The sequence below is a fragment of the Hippopotamus amphibius genome, chromosome 11 (assembly GCF_030028045.1).
Source record: "Hippopotamus amphibius kiboko isolate mHipAmp2 chromosome 11, mHipAmp2.hap2, whole genome shotgun sequence".
Classification (NCBI taxonomy): Eukaryota; Metazoa; Chordata; class Mammalia; order Artiodactyla; family Hippopotamidae; genus Hippopotamus; species Hippopotamus amphibius.
The window spans coordinates 23,782,181-23,800,513 of NC_080196.1; the positions used below are offsets into that span (position 1 = coordinate 23,782,181).

An 18,333-nucleotide genomic window follows, 5' to 3' on the forward strand; every position below is an offset into this window, starting at 1 on the left:
TTTAGAACTGGAAGTTAAGAACTTAGTTTAAAAACAGGGAATACGCCCAAAGGTACTCTTTAATGAAGCAGGTGGGTTCAGCGGATGTTGGCCTGGATATTTAATGAACCATTTTAGACTGGACAGCTCTGAGCGTCTCCTGAATTGATTTCTCTGTTTCATTTGAGCTTTCATGGTGCTCTGTCATCTTCTAAAGTTGTATTAGCCAACAGGAAGGGAATGTGACCTAGAAGATGTGGTGTGAGAATTGCTTACTGTCTTTTCTTCTTTTACTCTAGGAAAATTGATGAGGGATCTAGAGTACAAGACAAGTGAATATCTGGAGGGGATAGTGGCTGAAGATTGCCTCAGAGTCACTTCTCCTGCTGCAGATTGCACCTTTCCATTACTCATGGGTCAGCTCTTTTGTTTTAAAGAGGAAGGTCTTCGTGTGACTAATGTATCCAAATTCGTTGAGAACTCAGATTTAAAACCACAAACATTTCCCCAGATTTGCCCAGCTGCAGGGATCCCAGTCTTTATCTTTTTTCCTCTCGAGTCTCATCACATTGCCTGTGCCCTTGAATTTTCTGTGTTCTCTTCATTTTTGATACTGTACCAGATATAGTTGCTAATGGTATGAACACAGGTCAAAAGCAGTCTCCGGCCTGGTCCCCTGAGGAGTCCCCCACCTTTATCATAAAGGGCCCAGAACCTATGGGATGAATCTCATTTGCTACCTTTTGTGATGCCACAGCTTTGTCTCCTTGTCCCCGCAGTGAGGATCATCCTGAATTCCCAGACAGCCAATGGCTGCCTCTCAGTGTCTCCAGATGGGAAGAGCATGATATTCACTGGCTTGTGGAGGAACGGATACCAGCATGGTCAGCGATTTGATCCAGAGCCTGGTGTGCTGGGCAGTAGGGCTTCCTGTGGGGAAAGGTGTTTTGGGAAGTGAAAGTGGACCAGATCTGCTGGGGAGCAGAGGAGGAAGAAGCAGTGAAATACAGGGGTGGAAGCACAGGTGTGTTTGGCAGTAGCTACCTTGGTGGATTTCTAGGCATCACTGATGGCTATAGTTCTCCTGGATATAGAGACGAGAATGAGGAGCTGGAGGAGGAATGGTCTCAGGAAAATGGAACGTGGCCAAAATTCTGCCTGGTAGGGGTGGCAAGAGAGTCAGTGGTGAGAAGAGGCTTTCTCAGCTTCACCCCTGAGGAGGGATTCTGGACTGCGCAGCTGTCTTCAGCTGGGCTCTATATATGTACCAGCCCTGAGCCTTGCCAGATCCTGTCCTACTGTCCGAGGCAGATTGGAGTTGCTCTGGATTATGATGGTGGGAAGGTAGCCTTTACCAATGCCAGAACTCAAGAGTTTGTCCACGAATTCTCTTCTTCCTTCAGTGGGAGAATTTTCCCTTTCCTGTGACTTAACTGCATGAGATCCAGACTTACACTGAGACCCTGAAAGAAGACCTCCTGGCACAGCCACAGGCTTTTTCATTTATCCTTTGTTCCTTTACATCATTCCCAGCTCTCTGCTTCAGCTAGATGGTCCTGCTGGGTTTCTGAATGCACTTAGATGACTGGAGCCTTATGGTAGAGTCGGGAGTCTCTTGTCCTCACTGCTTTGTCTCTGAAATGGGGATAGTAATACTTGATCTGCTTTCTCTACAGGGGAGTGGTTGAAATGTCTTTAAAGTACTTATTAAAACGTGTGTTCATTATTAATTTTTCTCTTCTGTTGACTTTGATTTGGTTCTACTCCTGCCACTGAGACAAAGGTATGGGAACAAGTGACTATATCAGAGGATTGCAGTCCCTGCCCTGAAAAGGAATTGATTACAGCATCCATAGCAATTTCTAAAGCACCTTTTCAGTCATATAATTTCTCCAGGCATCCTTCTAAGCAGCTGAGAAAACAGTAAATATTTGGCAATTCATCCTTGCTTACCATTTGAGACATTATGAGATTTGAGCTATCTGGAGTGGGAATTGGTTTATTTATTCTCCTATTTTCCGATAATTTTTGCAATAAGTAGAGGGGAGGAGAAGCCACGAGAGGCTCAGGTGTATATGAGATTTTGGAAGTCACTTGGTCCTGAAGTTGTCTTATGTCAGCTGTGTTTTGAGATGGTAGAAATAGATACTTAGCTTCATATTAAATTAGTAGTCTTATCTATAAGTAGCAGAAAATAAATGTGGCTAATTTTAGAAAAAGGGAAAATTATTCAGCATCACTGGGGCATATAGAGTGCAAAGAGCGAGGGCTATGTGTGCCTACCTGCTTGCAAATTCTGGAGGTGCTATCATGTTGCCACAAGAGAGCCGGGCGTCAGTGTGGGAGCTGCAGTGAGAGGGAGGAGGAGGTGGAGGAGTCATCAGGGGTTGAGAGGATTGTTGGGATGGTCAGTGTAAACAGTGCATATCGTGCATGAGTACGAGCTAGTGGAGCATGGATATGATCTGGTGGGAGCTGAGGAGGAAGAAGTAATGAATAGAGATGGGGTGGAGCCGGAGGTGTGTCTGGCAGTAGCTACCTTGGTGGATTCATAGACCCAACTGAGGGTATAGTTCTCGTGGATGTAGAGATGAGAATGAAGCGTTGAGGAGGGAATGGTCTCAGGAAATTAGTGGAAAGAACAGGCCTTAGTTCTTCATGAAACTAACTCCTAAATCAAAATCTGGCACAAGTGCACCAGATTGCCAAAGTATAGGATGCCTGCCTGTGCCCCAGAAACAAAAAAGGGTTAGGAAAGTGTGTTTTCAGCTTCTGTAATAAGAGGTGGTCTCATCAAGTCTCACGTAGTTTAGCATTCTCAATACATGGGAGCAGATGCTAGTTGCCTAAGAAGAATGTCCCTTACTTAAACTCCTGGGTTTAGGAGATGCGGGGAAATTGAGCTCAGTTGTATAAGAATGTTTTGTTGAAAAAATATGACCAAACAACACAAGGTTCCTATACCCTATAACTGCATCTATCAATACAAGCAAGTACAATAGGTTACTGACATTGTTCAGATCCTCATTATAGCAGGGACCAAGCAATGTGCCACCAGATTTTTTTCTATATGGTGAGTGTCAAAGGTTTTAACTATTCTATTCAATTACAACTCAGTCCATGTTTCACTTACAGGACTGAAGGGAACTGATTTTATGGGTTAAGGATGTAGATAGAGGATGCTCCAATGATTTTGGTTGGAAGTAAATGTGAAATGAAATATGAGTAATCACTAAAGATCAGGGTCAGATAGTAGCAAGACAATGTTGAAACCGTTCCTCTTCAGAATATTTTTAAGGTCAAAGATTAATGTTAACAAGATACTTATTAGACAGATAAATAGAAAAAAAATCAGACAAAAAGAAGCCAGAAAAAAGAAATTATGTCTGTTAGTAGAACCACAGGGAAGAGTCCTCTGGGGGTTCCAGATTCTGTGCCAAGAGGGTGACTCTGAGGGCCCGCCCTTCTCTCAGGACAACTAAGTCATCCATCTCTCCAGGGATGGAGCAGAAGACAATTCCCAAAGTAACTGATCAGCAGCAGTTCCCTTTGACCCCTGCAGCAGCAGTGGGCACTACAGGCGACTTTCTCTCTCTCTTACTCAATCTGTCTGGAGGTCTGACTCCAGCTTTTCCGAGTTACTCGGCCTCCACACAGGTCAGGACCAGAAGTGGTGTCCTCCAACTCAGAGACCTGGAGCCTCTTACTCTGAGTTGTCTCAGCCTGAACTTACAGCTACCCAAGGAACAGGAGATTATCCCAGACCCAAGTCCAGGCTGGTGTCTTTCTCCCACCAACTCAACTGTCCTGTCTGTTCTCAGGATGGTCACATGAGTGCTGCTTGAGGGTCCCCTGAGCAATGCAAAATGTCTGAATTTTCTGATTCGTCCCCTCACATTCCCCCAAAGACACAGGCAACCCACTGCTCCATCTCTGAGGTCACCCTAAGGCGCTGGGCCCTGGGCCCCTACCCTGTGGAAGAACCCTGGTCTGGCAGCCTGATGGGGAGAACCCAACTCATGGCACCGAGGTTCTGGATGGAGAACAATATACCATGCTAACTAACAGTAGTCAAGTGAAAGCAGGAGTAGCTCTATTAATTTCAGACAGAGCAGACTTCAACACTTGGAAGTTTATCAGAAAGTCATCTCCTACTGATAAAAGAGTCAATTCTCCCAAAAGACATAATAATCTTTAATGTGAATACACCTAGGAACAGTGTCAAACTATGTGAGGCAAAAACTGATAGAACTGCTAAGAGAAATAGATGAATCCACTCTTCTAGTTGGAGACGTCAACATCCCTCTATCGGAAATGGACAGAGCTGGCAGGCAGAAAATCAGTAAGGACAGAGTTAAACTAAAAACACTGTCAAAGATCTGAATATAATTGATATCTATAGACTACTTCACCCAACAACAGCAGAATACACTTTCTTCCCAAACTCACATTAAACATTCACAAAGATAGACCACATTCTGGGCCATAAAACATACCGTAATAAATTTAAAAGATTAGAAGTTATACAATGTCTGCCCTCAGACAACAATGGAATTAAACTAGAAATCAATAGCAGAAAGATAACTGGAAAATCCCAAAACATGTGGAGATTAAATGACACACTTCTAAATAACATATGGGCCAAAGAAGAAATTTCAAGAGAAATTTTAAAATACTTTGAATTCAGGAAAAAAGGAAACAAATTATTAAAATTTGAGTGATGCTGCAAAAGCAGTTTTAGAGGAAAATTAATCACATTGAATGCATGTATTAGAAAATGAGAGAAATCTAAGATAAATAAGCTAAATTTCTTTTTAGGAAACTAGAAAAGAAGAGCAAACTAAGTTCAAAGTAAGCAGAAGAAAAGTAATAAGAATGAGAGCAGAAATCAATGAAATTGAAAAAAGGACATCAATAGAAAAAAATTCAATGAAACCAAAAGCTGGTTGTCTGAAAAGACTGTTAAAATTGATAAGAAAAAAAGAGAGAGAATACAAATTACTAATATCAGAAATGAAAGAGGTGACATTACTATACATACCACGGATAGTAAAAGGATAATAAAGGACTATTGTGAATAACTGTGCCCAAAATTTCATAGCTGCATGAAATGGATCAATTCCTTGAAAGAAACAATTTGCCAAAATCCACACAAGAAGAAATAGTAATCTGAATAGGCCTATATCTTTAAACAAGATGAATCAATCATTAATCACCTTCCAAAACAGAAAGCACCTAGTGAAGATGGGTTCACCGGTAAATTCCACCAACCATTTAAGTAATAAATTGTCCCAGTACTCTATAAGCACTTTCAGAAAATTGAAACAGAGAGAATACTGCCTGACTCAATCTATGAGGCAAACATTACCCTAATACCAAACCCAGGCAAAGACATTACAAGAAAACTGTAGATCAATGTTTCTCACAAACCTAGATGCAAAAGTCCTCAACAGGGCTTCCTAGGTGGCACAGTGGTTAAGAATCCGCCTGACAATGCAGAGGTCACGGGTTCGATCCCAGCTCCAGGAAGATCCCACATGCCACGGAGCAACTAAGCCCGTGTGCCAAAAAAAATAAAATAAAATAAAAAAAAAATAAAGAGACTGTAAAAAAAAAAAAAAAAAAAAAAAAAAGTCCTCAACAAAATACTAGCCAATCAAGTTCAACAATTCACAGGAAGAATTATATACCTCCCAGGTGTGCAAGACTGGTTCATCATTCAAAAATCAATTAAGAGGGGCTTCCTAGGTGGCGCAGTGGTTAAGAATCTGCCTGACAATGCAGAGGTCACAGGTTCGATCCCAGCTCCAGGAAGATCCCACATGCCACGGAGCAACTAAGCCCATGTGCCAAAAAATAAAAAATAAAAAAAAAAAAATCAATTAAGGTAATCCACCACATCAACAGGAAAATCACAGGATTATATCAATAGAAGTGGAAAAAGCATCTGACAAAAACTTAACACCCATTCATGATAAACACTCTCAGTAAACTGAGAATAGAAGGGACCTTCCTTTTTTGATAAAGAATATCTACAAAAACCCTACAATTAATCATACTTAATGGTGAGAAACTTGAAGCTCTCCCACTAAGATCAAGTACAAGGCAAGATGTCCCCTCTCACCATTCCTATTCAGCATCATACTGGAAGCTCTAACCAATACAGTAACACAAGACGAGGAAGTAAAAGGTATACAAATAAAATTGTCATTACACATAGACAACATGATCATCTGTTTAGAAAATCTAAAAGAATGAACAACAACAAAAAAAAACCTCCTGGAAGTAATAAGTGATTACGGCAAGGTTGCAGGATACAAGGTTAATATGCAAAACTCAATCACTTTGCTACAATACCAGCAATGAACAAGTGGCGTATGAAATTTGAAAAAAAAAAATTCACATTAGCACCCCCATAAACAAAATACTTGGATAAAAATCTAACAAATCATGTACAAGGTCTGTATGAAGACAACTACAAAACTCTTTATTCAAAGAACTAAATAAATGAATAGATTCCATATTCACAGATAGGAAGACAATATTGTCAAGGTGTCAGTTCTCCCCAACTTGATCTGTAGATTCAATGCAATTCCAATCAAAATCTCAGCAAGCTACTTTGTGGATATTGGAAAACTGACTTTAAATTTTAAATGGAGAGGCAAAAGACCTGAAACAGCCAACACGACATTGAAGGAGAAGAGCAAAGCTGGTGGCCTGACAGTACTCAACCTCAGGACTTACTCTAAAGGTACAGTAATCAAGACAATGTGGTGTTAGTGAAAGAATAGCAAATATTCAGTGTTGTGTTCAATGGAATAGAATAGAGAGGCCAGAAATAAACTAAACATAGTCAATTGATCCTAGATAAAGGAGCAAAGAATACAATCACCAAAGATAGTCATTCAAAAATGGTGCTGGTGGACTTCCCTGGTGGCGCATTGGTTAAGAATATGCCTGCCAATGTAGGGGACATGGGTTCGAGCCCTGGTCTGGGAAGATCCCACATACCACAGAGCAACTAAGCCTGTATGCCACAACTACTGAGCCTGGGCTCTAGAGCCCACAAGTCACAACTACTGAAGCCCATGCACCTAGAGCCCAGGCTCTGCAACAAGAGAAGCCCCCTCAATGAGAAGCCCCTGCCCTGCAATGAAGAGCAGCGCTCACTTGCCACAACTAGAGAAACCGCACACACAGCAACAAAGACCCAATGCAGCCTAAAAATAAATAATTTATTTTTAAAAAATGGTGCTGGAATAACTGGACATACACATGCAAACAAACAAACAGAAAAAAGAATCTAGACACAAACCTTGCACTATTCACAAAAATTAAATCAAAATAGACCACAGACCTGAGTGTAAAATGCGAAAGTGTAAAACACCTAGAAGTAACATAGGAGGAAATCTAGATTACCTTGAGTATGGCAATGACTTTTTAGATACAACAGCAAAGGCACAATCCATAAAAGAAAGAAGTGATAAGCTGGAATTCACTGAAATTAAAAACTTATGCTCATAGAAAAGCAATGTCAAGAGAATGAGAAGACAAAACACAGACTGGGAGAAAAATTTGCAAAAGATGCATCTGATAAAGCATTGTTATTCAAAATACGCAAAGAGCTATTACAGCTCAATAAGAAAACAGTCTCATTTTAAAATGGGCCAAAAAAAAAAAAAAAAATGAGCCGACGACCATAACAGACACCCTACCAAAGAAGTTAAAAAGATGGCAAATAAGCATATGAAAAGATATTCCCATTATATGTCATCATGGAAATGCATATTAAAACAATGAGATACTATTACCCAGCTATTGGAATGGCCAACATCCAGAACACTAAGAGCACCAAATGCTGGAGAGGATGTGGAACAACCAGCAGTCTCATTCATTGCTGCTGGGAGTGCAAAATGGTACAGCTACTTTGAAAAATGGTTGGCTGTATTTTACACAACTAAGAATACTCTTACCAGACAATCCAGCAGTTGTGTTCCTTGGTATTTACCTACAGGAGTTAAAAACATGTCTACACAAAAATCTGCATGTGGATGTTTATAGCAATTTTATTCATAATTGCTAAAATGTGAAGCAACCCAGATGTCTATCAGTAGGCGCATGGATAAACAGTGGTATGTCTGGACAATGGGATATTATTCAGTGTCAAAAAGCAATGAACTAGCAAGCCTTGTAAAGACATGGCGGAACCTTAAATGCATATTACCATGTGAAAGAAGCCAATCTGAAAAGGCTATATACCCTATGATTCCAAGCATATGACGTTCTGGAAAAGGCAAAACTATGGAGACAGTAAAAAGATGTGTTGCCAGGGGTTGTGAGGGGAGGAGTGAGTAGGCAGAACATAGACGATTTTTAGGGCAGTGAAAATACTGTCTGTTACTATAATAATGGACACATATTATTATACATTTGTCCAAACCCACAGAATGTAGGGTTCCAGGAGTGGATCATAATATACACCACGGACTATGGGTGATTATGCTGTGTCAGGGTAGGTGCATCAGCTGTAACAAATGCACCACTCTGCAGGGGATACTGATAACGGGGCATGCTCTGCATGTATGAGGGCAGGGGGCACATGGGAAATCTCTGTATATTCCCCTCAATCTTGCTGTGAACTTAAAACTACTCTACAAAAATAAAGTCAATAATATGTGAAAGAGTGTTATCTAAATATCTACTTATAAATCAATAAGAAAAGACCCAGACACTTGCTCTTCTGTGCTCTTCACTCTTTTTTCTTCTGGATGAAGATCCCACAGCAGCACCAGAAGGCACATAATGAACATGGTACAAACTGTGTCAGCCTGACTCCCTGGATGGTTGCATGGAGCAGACCGTGCTGCCTCCCAACCCCCCCAGCACACTGCTCAGTTAGAACCACACTGGGCAACTTACAGGCAAAAATAACTCATTGTGTGGAGCCACTGAAATTTGGGGCTTTACTTGTTATAACATCTATTTACCATACTAAATGTATATTCTTATACCAACAACCAGAGGCAGAGTCCTGACTCACTTGAGAGAGGACAGAAACTAAGCTTTGTATTGTTATATCGAAGTTAAGATTAAAGTTTTAACAGGATTGATTGCGAAAATACTGCAATGAGAGAGTTCTAGTAATATAACATGCTACAGCATTAAAGAACATAAAGTAAAATCTAAGAATATGGCCAGGAAAATGTTAAAGTATTCGCTATTTAGTAGGAAAGAAAAGACAAAAGCAGAGTTGGAAGCCATTAACAGGAAAGAAAAAAAATGTTTTTATTGAGAATGGATTAAATAAAATGTTGCACTTGTTTACTGTAGCAAAGTGGCATAGCAGAACAGTATAGCAAGCCAGAAGAACATCAGTAAGTTGTAGCAATATCCAGAAGAAAGTAGAAAATGTAGAGGGAAATTGGAAATAACCCTTTTCTACTCTTGGAGCTGTTTGGGAGGATCTTTGCAGGTGTCCAAGAGCCTGGTGCACAGCTGTATTGAGAGCCTGGAAAATTAGCTGAGACCTGGAGCTAGATACCCTCAAGGGGCATTTCCTCCCACTTTTGTCAGAGTGGAGAGCTGGGTCAGCAGATATGAACTGACATAGGAAAGAGTACATCAATGCCAGGCCCTAAGCTCCAGAGACTCCCACTTTTAACAAAGTCACTTCCTCCATCAGGACCTACTGTTGTGTTGCGGTAGCACAGGTGTTTCTATCTGGCTGTCCTTGTAAATACACAGAGCATCTGGGGGCAACCTCGTTCCTAGATGCTGGCCTGGGGAGTATACCACACCAGCCTAAGTGCATCCCTCCATGGGACAGTGAGAATGTGGCAGTCAATTGTGTTCTGACCCTTCTCTGCTTATGAATTCTCCCAGCTAAATCTCTTTCATAAAGGCCCCACGTGGCACTGTGGTGCTGGGCCTGCGCCCCTTGGGATTACTTTTGGGTTACAAATTAAAGGGCTTCTCCAGGACTGTTCTGACTCCAGCTACACCATAGACTAATCCCAATCCTGATGTAACAAAGGGACAGTGAGCAGCATTTCCAGCCGAAGCATGGAAAGTGGGTGGCATCAGATTTATCTTTGTGAGCAGGAACATAACTGCAAGACAGCAGGTTTTCCTGCTACCAGCAGGAAATGTGATTGGTTTTAAGGAGAAGGGCTTTTCTTCATCTTGAGAGGACCAGACTCAAAGGAGTCTAGAAGCACAGGAATGGTTGCAGCTGGAGGAAGCAGCCTTACCCAAGTAGGGAAGGTGTCTATATTACAGAGAGTCCCCATCTGTTCCCTCCTCTCGCTCTCCCATCCTCCCTGCACTTTTGTCCAGCAGTGATGGCAGCAGCGTGGAGCTCATAGCCTCAAGGGAGCTACTGAGGTCCAGCATCACAGAAAAGTCTGCCTTCTGGTGAGAGGACTCTTTCAGTTGCAAGTTAACATAACTCGAATCAATCTAGCTTTAGTAAAAGAGATTTAACGTGTTGATTTACCTGGGAAGGCCAGGGGTGAGGCCAATTGGAGACATGATTGGATCCAGGGACTCAAACTTGTCATCAATTTCTCTTCTCCTGTCACTGTTCCTGGTGAAGACAGAGGATATGATCTCTAACCCCCTCACATTGCCCACCTTAACAACTTAAGAGAAAGATAAAGATCTTTCTGACATCAACCACACATAAAGTACTGCAGAAGGAAGATTACCCTTGGACCAATCCCTGTTGTGAGGTGGATGTGGTACAGTGTGGTAACCTGACTGGTCAGGCCTGGGTCATGTGATGTCCTCATCCCTCGGTGCATTATAGTTCCTAAGCTATTTAAGGTCGTGCTTATTTTTGTTTGTTTGTTTGCTTCATTCCTTTATTTTTAATGCCATGGATGATAATATATTCATATCAATTGTAAAAGCACCAAAGCATCTAAAAGTCATAAACTAATGGGTAAAAATTATTGGGTAATTGTTATTAACTAAATATTTTTTATAATTATTCAAATTACACACCTATATCATCCTAAAAACAATTAATTTATCCATGTGAAATTACAATCAGAGATTATCTTTAGAATTTTAAACCATGATATATCATTGTGGTTCCTAGTCACAGAGTTCATACTCTAAGCTAAATTCTTAAGTTCATTTACTAATTACAGAGGAAGTTCTGCTTGAAAGAAGTTTTTCCACAAGTAAAGCTGACAATCATAGCAACTTTTGAGCACTGTTAACATTAGTTACTCCCCCACCCACCCAACAAGCCCCCAGAAAAACAAGCAAAGTAACAATACCTTTGAAAGTTTTAAAGACTAACAAGAAAACTCTTTCTAGATGACTGGCTTAACCTAAACTTTGATATTTTCAAAAGATGAATTTTATAGGTAAATTCTTTTCTTTTTTTTTTTTAGCTAGACTGATAAATTTATTTATTTATTTATTTATTTAGAACTTTTATTGAGATACAGTTAACATACAATAAACTGCATATATTTAGAGCGTACCATTTGGTACGTGCTTATTTTTAAACCATGTAACTATTAAACAAAAAGACTTTTGCAAATTCTCAGAACCATAAGGAAATGAGTGAGAACACTAACTATTAGAACTGCTAGGTTTCCTTTTATTTCTTCTTCTTTATATTTCTGCCTAGCCTCTTGCCTCTTCCAATCCCCAAGTTTCCTAGAAGACTGGGCTGCCTTTCTGGGATCATAATTTTGTCCTGATTCCTGTGGGGTGAACACAAAACCCCTTTGACCTTAGCTCTCTATGTACCACTGATCTCTGCATTCTTGGCTACAGCCCTGTGAGATGCCACACATTCAGGTGGTTGCCAGAGTCCCCCTTGAGCTGAGCACACTTCTAAGATGTGATTCCCATCTCCTGATGTTCATGCACTTGTGTAATCCCCACTGTGGAGCATAAGCTGGACTGAGTGACTCATTTGTAATAAAGAGAATACAGTGAAGTGATAGAATTTTATGATCACCAGGGCACAGGATATGAGGGACCTGAAGTCAACTATGCAAAAGTCAGCTGCTCAAACCAGTTTGGGGAAGCACAGACTCCCCATGGAATCTGATGCAGAAGGACCCTGCATTCCTTTTCTACCTGAGGGGTTAGTCCTCTAGATCTCAACCTCCATAGTCCCTGCCATCAGAGAGGGTGATGAGGAGGTGACCAGAAGTGCTTCTGATCCTGGGTAGGATGAGCAGAAGATCTGGTTTGCAAAGAAGACACGAAGTGAAGAAACAAAGACTCCCAAATCTAACATCTCCCAAACCCTCCCCTAAGCCAGACCCCATGGCTGGAAAGATGAGGAGGGCAGCAGTCTCGTCTCCCTGTGCTGCTCCCTCTGGCCCAGCTCTCCCTTTCTCTAACTTACAATAATGTCCCAAGAGCCCACAGAGGTGACACTAAATGTATCTCTGCTCCTCTCCAGAACAGCCCACCACAGCCACACACTCCTGGGAAGTCCTGTTCTCTTGATACGTGTTAATTCAGTGTGTGCAGCAGAACCCAAATATCATTGGTCTCACAGGATGGAAGCTTGTGTGTGTGTCCCATGACAGTGAAGCAGGCAGTTCCAGGGCTGCTAGGGTGACTCTGCACCATGAGGATGTCCAGGCATCCAGGTACCTGTGACCTTCCTTCTCTGCTGTCCCTGGGGTGTTGCCCTTATTAGGATGACCCAACATACCTAAGACCATGTCATTGGTCCATGAGCAACCAGGGAAAGCTGGAGAGGAAGGAAAGTCTCATGTTATCTCCATCAGAGCTCTTAGGGGACCAAGTGCATCATCAATGAGCAGTAATATTTTGAAAGGAAATTTCTTCTCAGCAGTAAGTTTCAGTAGTGGGCTGAAAATATTTAGTCACCATGTTGTAAACAGATGTGCTGTCATCTAGGCTTTGTTGATCCATTTATAGAGCACAGGCAGAGTACATTTAGTGTAAATCTTAAGAGCCCTGGGATTTCTGGAATGGTTGACGAACACTGGCTACAAGTTAAAATCACCAGGGGCTTTAGCCTCTAACAAGAGAGTCAGCCTCTCCTTCGAAGCTTTGAAGCCAGGCATTGGCTGCTCCTCTCTAGCTATGAAAGTCCTAGATGGCATCTTCTTCTAATAGGAGGCTGTTTCACCTACATTGAAAATCTGTTCTTTAGTGCAGCCACCTTCGTTAATGATCTCACTAGATCTTCTGGGTAACTTGCTTCAGCTCCTACAACAGCCCGTGCTGCTTCATCTTGTATTTTCATGTTACAGAGACCACTTCTTTCCTCAAACCTCATGAACCAACTCTGCTAGCTTCAAACTTTTCTTCTGCAGCTTCCTCACCTTCTCAGCCTTCACAGAATTGAAGAGTTAGGGTCTTGCTGTGGTTTAGAATTTGGCTGTTAAAACTCTCTCCATATCCACAATAAGGTTGTTTTGCATTCTTACCATTCGTGTGTTCACTGGAACAGCACAATGTATTTCCTTCAAGAATGTTTCCTTTGCTTTCACAGCTTGGCTCACTGTTTGGCCCAAGAGGCCTAGCGTTCAGCCTGTGTAGGCTTTTGATGTGCCTTCCTCACTAAGCTTAATCATTTCCAGCTTCTGATTTCAAGTGAAACATGTGCAACTCTCCTTCCACGTGAACATTTAGCAGCCATGGTAGGGTTTTGGTTGGCTTACTTTCAATGTTGTTGTGTCTCAGGGAATCAGGTGGCCTGAGGAGAGGGAGAGAGATGGGGGAGTGGCTGGTGGGTGGCACAGTCAGAACACACACAGATTTATGCATTGTTTCCTGTCTTCTGTGGGAGTGGCTCCTGGTGCCCTCAAACAATTACAATAATAACATCAAAGATCACTGATCACAGACCAGCATAACAAATATAATAATAAGGAAAAACTCTGAAATATTGTGAGAATTACCAAACTCTGACACAGTGTATGGTCAGGCCACTCAGATGGCTGTTCTCTTGCTCTCTGTACATCCCCTCCCCGACCTGCTTCACAACAGCCTACTCACACGACTGACCTTCCTCCGTACTTGGCCCTGGCCCCAACTAGTGATTGTTCTCATCAAGGGGGATGTGAGGGGCGTGTCCCTCTACTGGTTCCCCTGGTAACTAATGAGCCCACCTGATGTTAATGCCCCTATAACTGGTACTATATCCCCACCCCTAACCCTGCACGCAGTGGTGTGTTGCTCCAGGATCTGGCTTCAGACGTGTAGGCTTCCCCACCCATCACACCACTGATGTCTCTGTGCTGACTCCGGGCTCTCTCTTTGGTCTTGAAGCTGGGCAAGCACAGGCGTGTAGGCCTGCGGGGCACAGCCCAACACACAGACTCATGAAGTGAGCAACGGCTGTTGGAAAAGTGGTGCTGATGACTTGTTCAACGCAGGTTGGCACAAACCTTCAATTTGGCAAAATGAAATAAAACGAGTTATACCTGCACAGGTCAACATCGGTTACTTAACTGAACCTTTGTCTAAAACTCTAGGAAGTGAGGGGGGAAATCAAATGTGTATTCCAGCTCCTTGGGAGAAGGTGTAAGATCACAGTGGGTAAAATTATTGTTTCTTTTCTGTTTGCGGGAGCTCTCTCACCTCTCCCAGGCTGACCATTCTTTGTTGCAGGAGACAGACCATCTCAGACAAAACCCAGGCTTTGGGACTTCCAAGGTGGCACAGTGGTTGAGAATCTGCCTGCGAATGCAGGGGACACGGGTTTGATCCCTGCTCCAGGAAGATCCCGCATACCGCAGAGCAACTAAGCCCGTGCGCCGCAACTATTGAGCCTGCGCTTTAGAGCCCGTGAGCCACAACTACTGAGCCCATGTGCTGCAACTACTGAAGCCCATACGCCTAGAGCCCGTGCTCCACAGCAAGAGAAGCCACGGCAATGAGGAGCCCATGCACCACAACGAAGAGTAGCCCCCACTCACCGCAACTAAAAAGAAAGTCCTTTTTCAAAAAAAAAAAAAAGTCCACAACACAGCAGAAAAGACCCAACACAGCCAATAAGATTAATTAATTAATTAATTAATTAATTTAAAAACCCAGGCTTTTTCTCCCACCTCCCATCCTTCTTTCTTTACCATGTAATATTGTGATCATCAAATTCCAATATTCCAATATTTGGATTTCCCCACCACCACCCATTCACTCAATTCTGACTCCATCTACTGCAGATACCGTTAGATCCCACAGGTTGGTGCTTAGTCCTACAAGCCTGCCCTCCTTCTTTTTTTTTTTTAGAACAACATTTATATGGCTTTAATAAGAACAAAATAGCAATCCTTATTTTTTTCTCCATTGGAAAACCTATAAAAGACAATTCTGGACATTTATACAGCTATTTAATTTGTGCTTTGACACAGCTAGCTTTCCTTATTAAATATGACATCATTGCCAAAATGCAAAATGTTTCCTCGAATGCGATGTCTTCAACGGCTTTCTTTTAACTCTCTATGTGGGATTTATTGCATCTTTTGATGTATTCCTGATTCATCTGTGGACAGGGATGCTTTCCACGTCCTTCTACTTCGCCGCCATCTTTCTTCTCCTCCTTTAACTCTCTAAAGGGAATTGTAGAGTCTGTGATTTTTCACATTCCTTTTTTTTTTTGCAGAAAATTAAAATAGCAATTTAGTGGTTTTTAAAATAATAGAAAATTACCTCTTATCTTTCCAAACGTTATAAAATTCTCAACACAATTTTTAAAGCAATTTATAAATATCCATATTTAGACTAAAGTACCTTTTGCTTTTGATTCATTGAGAACATAATTACTTGACCTGCCCCCCTTCTTAAGATGCCAATCCCAAGTCCAGGTCGTCACCTGTGTTTCTGACTGACTGGCTACAGATGGGATGTTCTAATGATTCCCACTCGGGTTTGATTAATTTGCTGGAGAGGCTCACAGAGCTCAGAGAAACACCTTATTTACTGGACTACTGGACGTAACTCCGGAACAGCCAGATGGAGGAGCCACATAGGGCGAGGGGTGTGGGCAGGGCAGGGAGCTTCCATGTGCTCTCAGATTGTGTCACTCTCCCCAAATCTCCGTGTATTCACCAGTGTGGAGGCTCTCTGAACCCCATCATTTTGGGTTCTTATGGAGGCTTCATTACATAGGCATGATTGATTACATCAGGAGCCATTGCAGTTGATGAAACCTCCAGCCCCTCTTGGCTCCCAGAACAAGGAGGATGGAGTGAGACTGAAACTTTCAACTCCATATTGACATCATTGGTTCTCCTGATAACCAGCTCCCATCCTTAGGTTCCATCCAAGAGTCAACCTTTAACATAACAAAACACACCTTTGTGGCTCTCATCACTTAGGAAATTTGAAGGATTTTAAGAGTTCTGTACCAGAAATATAAAATTAGGAAAGTGAATAATTTGTTTTGTTTTGCTTTGTTTTCTTCCAAGTGTCTGGGTTTAGTGAGGGCATGGGGGTCTACAGGAGAGCCCAGGTGACTGTGGGGAAGGCCTGGAGGGGCAGTGGCCCAGCAGGCATCGGGGGATGCGGTCTCCAAAACCTGGATTTACTTGAAAGTGTGACTCTCCGCTCCATCGTGCTCAAAGCCTTTGGGTCTGAACATGGCCCCACAGCAGGATGTTTGCAATAGGACTTGCCTTCATGCTCAGCGTGACCCCCCTGCCTCAGGTCAGCATCTTTCCACATTTCTCACACTTGAGGCAAGGCTGATGCCAGTCCTCCCCAAGGAGGTCATCTGCTCAGCAAAGTACACTTCCTTATTGCACTTGGGACACTTGGGCATGGTGGCACTGGGTCTGGAGCGTGTGGCTGGGCAGGAGCAGACTGGAGTGTGGGACTTGGAAAGTGAATGTTTAAATTCAATTTGGGACTTCCCTGGTGACACAGTGGTTAAGACTCTGTGCTCCCAATGCAGGTGGACCGGGTTGGATCCCTAGTCAGGGAACTACATCCCACATGCATGCTGCAACTAAGTGTTCGCATGCCACACCTAAGGAGCTGGTGAGCTGCAACTAATGAGCCCACATGCCACAACTAAGACCCAACACAACCAAATAAATAAATAATATTTTAAAAATAATAATAAATTCAATTTATAACAGCATCAGAATAAAACATTTAGGTATCAATTTAAAGAAAGTGTGCCACATATGTACACTGAAATCTATACAGTGTTTTTTTCAGAGTTTCAGTCTCTTTGGAAAAGTATCCCTTCTGTTCATTCACACTGTTCCTGAGCTCATTATACTGCCTTTCTGAGTTTTCTTATAGCTTGTTGAGTTTCCTCATGAGCTGTTTTGAATTCGTGATCAGTTTTATCACAATATTCCATGACTTTAAGTTTGGTTTCTGGAGAATTGTCGTTTACTTTCTGTGATGTAGTCTTACTGTGGTTCTTCATCGTGCTTGCTGTGCTGTTCCTCTGCCAGCGCTCTTTGAAGTAGGGAGCACTTTCCTACTTGATTCTAACAATTCAACAGAGGAGAAAGTAGAGGCCTTTCCTTTTTCTTCCAGGAGGTGGCGCCAGAGCACAGGTTTGGGTTCCCTTACTTGCGTTACCTGCTTGTGAGAGTTGGCACTTTCCTCCCCCCTCAAGGCTGTGGCTCCAGTGCCTTCTTATTGTTTCTTGTGCCTCCAGGTCTTTGGTGCCTTGTTGCTGCCAGTGCCGCTGGCATCACTGCCTGGTGACCTGGGATAGTGGGTTCTTCCCTCATGATCGGGATGTCCTGAATCACAGGGGAGTGGGGGGTTGGGGGTAGCTGGGGTGGTACAGGCATCTCTCCCATATCCTGTGTTAAGTTCTCTGGCTCTGCTGCATTGAGTGAGTGGTTGGAGGGGCCAAAGTCAGGGGTATCTCAGTGGCTGGTGAGTTGGGGTCTCGGGACCCATTTCTCCTACTGCCTAGTTACCTGGGGCCCTGGGCATCACTGAGGCTAGAAGGCTGAATTCCTGTGTCACCTTGCTGCTACTACTGGGTGTTCTGGGGCTTCCAGCTCAGTGGCTGCAGCTGGAGAACAGGACCACAGGCTCTGCCTCTGCTCTTCCCTCGGTTCTGCCTCCTCTCTGGGTCCCAGTCCACCCACCTTTACGTATACATTGTGTGGGATTCTCCAGAGCCCTGGTGTTGGGCAGAGTCACCTGTGGTGTGTTGTGGATGTTTCCTGGTTGTGGATGGAAGGGGAGAGACAAAGGCAGCTTTTCTCTCCTCGATGTGGCTGATGTGTCTCCTCCAGGTCCCAGTCTCATGTCCAGAATCTGCTGATTCTGCTCAGCTGGAGGCCTGGCTCAGCTGCAGACTCTGGGGCCCTGGGAAGCCTCCCCTGACCTATGACCACAAATCCTGGGTCAACATCAGGGCCAGAA

At 42.8% G+C, this 18,333-nt stretch overlaps 1 pseudogene; it reads right to left on the reverse strand.

The window, feature by feature from the left end:
• Positions 1-16,516: 16,516 nt before the first annotated feature.
• Positions 16,517-16,753, reverse strand: LOC130832040 (cysteine-rich protein 1-like; annotated as a pseudogene).
• Positions 16,754-18,333: the final 1,580 nt, after the last annotated feature.